Source organism: Oryctolagus cuniculus, chromosome 9 (genome assembly GCF_964237555.1).
Source record: "Oryctolagus cuniculus chromosome 9, mOryCun1.1, whole genome shotgun sequence".
Lineage (NCBI taxonomy): Eukaryota > Metazoa > Chordata > Mammalia > Lagomorpha > Leporidae > Oryctolagus > Oryctolagus cuniculus.
This window is the reverse complement of record NC_091440.1, coordinates 75,393,886-75,400,056: the sequence shown is the minus strand read 5'-3', so window position 1 is coordinate 75,400,056 and position 6,171 is coordinate 75,393,886. Positions and strand designations below refer to the sequence as shown.

General features: G+C 40.0%; 1 pseudogene; it reads right to left on the bottom strand.

Moving 5' to 3' along the window:
• Nucleotides 1–980: 980 nt before the first annotated feature.
• LOC127487186 (U2 spliceosomal RNA) lies at nt 981–1,192 on the bottom strand (annotated as a pseudogene).
• Between the last annotated feature and the right edge of the window lie 4,979 nt (nt 1,193–6,171).

Sequence of the window (6,171 nt, the reverse complement as noted above, 5' to 3'; positions counted from 1 at the left end):
GCTCAACCTCTTTAAAACTATGTGCTTGTAGGGGCCTGCGCCGTGGCTCACTCGGTTAATCCTCTGCCTGTGGCACTGTCATCCCAAATGGGCTATGGGTTCTAGTCCTGGTTGTTCCTTTTCCAGTCCACCTCCCTCCTGTGGCCCGGGAGGGCAGTGGAGAATGGCCCAAGTGCTTGGGCCCTTGCACCCGCATGGGAGACCAGGAAGAACATCCTGGCTCCTGGCACCGGATTAGTGCAGCACTGGCCCTGGCGGCCATTTGAGGAGTGAACCAACAGAAGGAAGACCTTTCTCTCTGTCTCTCTCTCTCTCTCTCACTGTCTATAACTCTACCTGTCAAGTAAATAAAAAAATAAAATAAAACTATGTGCTTGCAAAGACAGGTTCTCAAATAGTGGACCAATTCTACAAATTATTTATAGGAAGAGACTACTTACTTTTTAGTTTTGATATAGGAAATTCATTAGCCTATGAATAAATATTCTCCTTTGGTCCTTCTTTAGTAATGAAAATAGCCTTGCTTCCATGCGTCTCACATATGTTATGTATTAATTAGTTCAGAACTTAAGTGCAGAAAAATAATTGTTTAATATATTCTCTTTGAATGCTCATAATATTTCTCATTCATTTTCTGTTAATGTTGCAATTAGTATATATTCTTTCATACAAGTATATTCTTTTGTGATGTTTGGAGTGAAGTGCTTCTGCCATTTTAGTCTCTTTTAAATTTTTTCTTTTTGTTTCCTTTTATGACAACTGAATGAATAGTTTGTATTGAATGCACAAACTAAAGTCTTCCAGTTGAAAATACTATGTCTGGATGATTCCTATGTAAAACACACCCTGTTTTTGGATTTATAATTATATATAGTCTGGAAAAAGCTGATATTATCTCTTAATTGTCAGGTTCTAAGATTTTCATTTCTTTCTGAAAGGGTGACAAAGGGTTGATGCTATTCAACGTGTCTCACAGGTGATATCTATTCTCAAAATATAAACTAAGTGAAGTCAAAACAAAGGGTGAGTGGAAATCTAGAAATGGACAGACAGGGAGTTGCCTTAGCACTGAAAAGATCTCCAAACAAATATATGAGACTTCCACTCCCACTCACTGAAGATTATGTGGAAATTTACTCTCTGACAAGAACAGATACTACACTTGCTCTTAGCCAAAAGGCAGAGAAATCATGGAATATTACTCTCAAGGCAAACCTCGAAAACAATGGCCAAAATATACGGTGCAAAGATCTTTTCAGAGACAAGTTTGGCGCACCAGCCAGCACACTCATATCCCATATTGGTGTGCCTGGATTCAAGTCCTGAGTCCTATACAACATCCTGCTAACACACACACTGAGAGTCTAGAACATGACTACCCACTCTAGTAGATGTAGATGCAGTTTTGAGCTCCTGGCTTTGATCTGGACCAGCCGCAGCTGTTACAGGCATTTAGGGAGTGAAGCAGTAGACAGAAGACCTTTCTCTCTCATTCTGCCTTTCATATAAATAAAACTTAAAAATAAATGTTTTCAGATGTTAGAAAACACACTATACATGCTGTAATATCTTAAGGAAGAAAAATAAGAGAAGTGAGCCCTGCAGTTGCAGTTTCTAGGTTACAGCACAAAAAAAGTATACCAAAGATGGCCCCAAGGTCCACTGAGCTGAAGAGATAAATTGACCAAGGTCAATGTGCCAAGGGACAGCTGCAATCTGCCAATTTGACAGCCTAGACCTGCCTGCCTCATGGGTCTCCTCTCTGTGCCCCATCCAGGTGTCCTTACCTTCCTGTGAGCAGGTCAGGCCTCCCTTTCTGGGCATGGTGCAAATGCATCTTCCATGGACTGGCAAGCCCCTGCCCCTTTCTGAGCAATGGTAAAGGCAACCTCACAAAATGCTGGGGCTGTCGGTCAAGGACCTGAGGGGATTGGCACAGCACTGTCAACCGTGGTTTGGCTGAAGATGTCAGTTACAGACCTGCACCTTCATGCAGTTTGGCTGGAGTTGTTAGACACCAGTTGGTCCCTAGCTTTCAAATTCCAGCCTGGCTGGACCAGTCAGTCATTGACCTACACTGGAAGCAGAAGGCCAGAGGAACAGGGTGGTCAGCAAAGAGCTGTCCTAACTTAACTCCTCCCTCTACCAATCCACATTCTCATAACAAAAGGACTGAAATCCACACAAAGTATGTTCCTCAAACACAATAGAACATAGCTACACATCATAGTTGGAAATATATTGAAAAACTCAATTACCTGGAGATAGTTACAGTAAGTTTCTAAGCAACCTGTAAATCATACAGGTTTATTAAAACTAAAAAAATGTGCAATGGGAGAAATATATGAATTCAAAGACAGAGATTGAGAGTGGATTAAAAAACAAAATCTAGTTATATGTTATCTATAAGAAACTTTAAATATAAAGACACAGATGGATTAAAAGTAAAGGGATGAAGAAAGATATACAAAGCTAAAAGCAGCCAAAATAAAACTGGGTGGCAATACTAATTTCAGACAAAGCAGATTTCAGATCAAGAAAAGCTATAAGGAATAAAGTCATTGCATAATGATAAATGGGTCAATTCTCAGAGAACACACATAATCCTTAATGTGTATGCACCTAACTACAGAGTATTAAATCACATGGTGTAGGGGCAAATGTACACTCTAGCAGTTAAAATGCCTGCATCCCATATCAGTATGTGATCCTTGATGCTTGATTGACAGCCCAGAATTTTGTGAAGTTGGGTTCAATTCCTGGCTCCAGTCCCTGACTCCAGCTTCTTGCTGATATGGACTCTGAGAAGTATTAGTAATGGCTCAAGCAGCTGGGTCTTTGCCACACACATAGGAGCCCTGGATGGAGTTCCTGGCTTTTGACTTCAGACCTATCCCAGTTCCAGCCATTGTGAGCATTTGGGGAGTGAACCAGTGGATGAGAATGCTCTCTCTCCTCTGTATCTCTGTAGCATATATTCATGATAGAAATGCAGGAAGAAACATATAAATCTCATATTGGAGTTTAAGATGGAAATTTACATCTATAAGTAGTTAACAGAACCAACAAGTAGAAAATCAATAAGGTCATAGTTTAACTGAATAGCCCCATCAATCAGCTACTTCTAATTGACAACACTTCTAGGAAACTCCGTTGAACAACAGCAGAAAACACATTCTTTCCAAGCTCATGTGGATTATTCACCAATACAGAAAATACTTTGAGACATAAAATACACGATACAAACTAAAATTAAAAGAAAATCAAGAATTATATAAAGTCTGGTCTCACACAATAGAATTAAACTAGAAATCAATAACAGAAAAAGAACTGGAAAAAATCTCAAATATTTAGAGACTAAAAACACACTAGAAAAAAAGCAGTTTATCAAGCTTTATAAGATTCAGTGGAGGTGTGTTTAGAGGAAAACATATGCATTGAATGTATAATACTACAAAAGACAATGTAAAATCAGTAACATGAACTTCCACTTTAGAAAGCTGGGAAAAAAGACCTAATTAAATCTAAGTTGAGAAAAAGAGGGATGATAACACTTATAACAGATAGTGATGAAATTGAAAGTAGGAACGCCGGTGCTGCGGCTCACTAGGCTAATCCTCCGCCTTGCGGCGCTGGCACACCGGGTTCTAATCCCGGTCGGGGCGTCGGATTCTGTCCTGGTTGCCCCTCTTCCATTCCAGCTCTCTGCTGTGGCCAGGGAGTGCAGTGGAGGATGGCCCAAGTGCTTGGGCCCTGCGCCCCATGGGAGACCAGGAGAAATACCTGGCTCCTGCCATCGGATCAGCGCGGTGGGCCAGCTGCAGCGCACCAGCTGCGGCAGCCATTGAGGGGTGAACCAACGGTAAAAGAAGACCTTTCTCTCTGTCTCTCTCTCTCTCACTGTCCACTCTGCCTGTCAAAAAAATAAATAAATAAATAAAAACCAATAATGTAATCTGTCACATCAAAAGGCTAACAAAGGAAACTTATGTGATATATGATGTATATATGATCATATTATGTAGAGAGAAAGAACTCAAAAGCCAAAAGAAGCCATCATAGAAACTCCCAGCAAACTAGGATTCTTCAAATCCATGAATATGGAAAAATCTTTCCCTTTTTTGTGTTTTCTATTTCTTTCTTTAATGATTTGTCATATTCATTGCAGATATCTTCCACATCCTTGATTTAATTTATTCTAAGGTATTAAAAATTTTGTAGCTATTATGAATGGTACTCATAAGTTCTTTTTCGGTCTTAGCAGTTTTTATATATTTGAATGTGTAAACAAATTAATTTTTGTGTATTGATTTTATAAACTGCAACTTTGTGAAACTCTCTTATGAGTTCCAACAGTCTTTTAGTGCAGTCTTTTTGTTCCCCTGTGTAAAGGATCATATCCTCTGCAAACAGGATGTACCCTCCTTTCCCATTTGTATTCCCTTGATTTCTTTTTCTTGCTTAATGGTTCTGGCTGAAACTTATGGAACTATACTGAATAATAATGGTGAAAGTGGGCATCCTTGTCTGGTTTGAGATCTTAGTGAAATGCTTCCAACTTTTCCCCATTCAATATGATGCAGGATATGGGTTTCTTAAAGGTTACCTTGATTGTGTTGAGGAATGTTCCCTGTATATCCAATTTACTTAAGGTTTTTATTAAGAAATGATGTATTCTATCAAATGTAGTCTCTACATTTATTGAGATAATCATATGGTTTTTATTATTTAATTTTTAATGTTATCACATTGATTAATGTATCACATTAATGATTTGCATATCCTGAACTATCTCTGTATACCAGAGATTAATCCCACTTGTTCCTGCTGAATGATTTTTCATATGTGCTGCTGGACTTGATCAGGTAGTATTTTGTTGAGGATTTTTGCATCTCTTCTTCAGTGAAATTGTTCTGTAGTTCTCTTTATTTTTTGTATCCATTTCTGGTTTATTTTTTTTAAATATTTATTTTATTTATTTGAAAGAGTTACACAGAGAGGGAGAGTAGAGAGGTCTTCCATCCACTGGTCCACTCCCCAGATGGCCACAACTGCTGGAGATGCACCGATCTGAAGCCAGGAGCCAGGAGCCCTCTCCAAGTAGAGACAGATAGAGAGGTCTTCCATCTGCTGGTTTACTCCCCAGATGACTGCAACGGCTGGAGCTGTGCCGATCTGAAGCCAGGCGCCAGGAGCTTCTTCCAGCTCTTCCACATGGGTACAGGGACCCAAGGACTTGGGCCATCCTCCACTGCTATCCCAGGCCATAGCAAAGAGCTGGATTGGAAGAGGAGCAGCGGGGACCAGAACCAGCGCCCATTTGGGATGCCAGCACTTCAGGCCGGGGTGTTAACCTGCTGGCCATAGCGCTAGCCCCCTATTTCTGGATTTAGAATTAAGATGATGCTGGCCTCATAGAGGGAGTTTGGGAGGATTCACTCCCTTTCAGTTACTTTGAATATTTGGAGAAGCATTGGAATTAGTTCTTCTTTAAAAGTTTGGAAGAATTAAGCAGTGAAGCCATCCAGCCCTGGGCTTTTCTTTGTAGGTATATATTTATTGCTAATTCAATCTCTGTCTTAGTTATTCGTCTGTTTAGATTTTCTATGGCATCATGACTCAATTTTAATAGATTGTGTATGTCCAGAAATTTATCCATTTCTTCTGGATTTTTCAGTTTATTGGCATATAGCTATTCCTGTTAATATCTGATTTTTTTTTATTTCTATGGTATCCATTTTTTTAAATATTTATTTATTTATTTGGAAAACAGAGGTACAGAGAGGCAGACACAGAGGCAGAAAGAGAGAGTTCTTCCATCCTCTGGTTCACTCCCCAAATGGCCACAACAGCCAGAGCTGGGCTGATATGAAGCCAGGAGCCAGCAGCTTCTTCCAGTTCTCCCACGCAGGAACAGGGGCCCAAGGACCAGAATTGAGAGTAGAACTGGAGCAGAAATGGAGAAGCCAGTCCCACATCAGCACCCACTTGGGATGCCGGCACTATCCCATGTGAATACCTGGTAAGCCACAGCACCAGCCCCTGTGGTATCCATTTTAATACCTTATTTTTCATTTCTGATTTTAACAATTTGTGTCTTCTTTTCTCTCTCCCAGCCCCTTCCCTGCTTTTTCTTTTTTTGGCTTTTGGACCAGTATTATCCACTTTTGT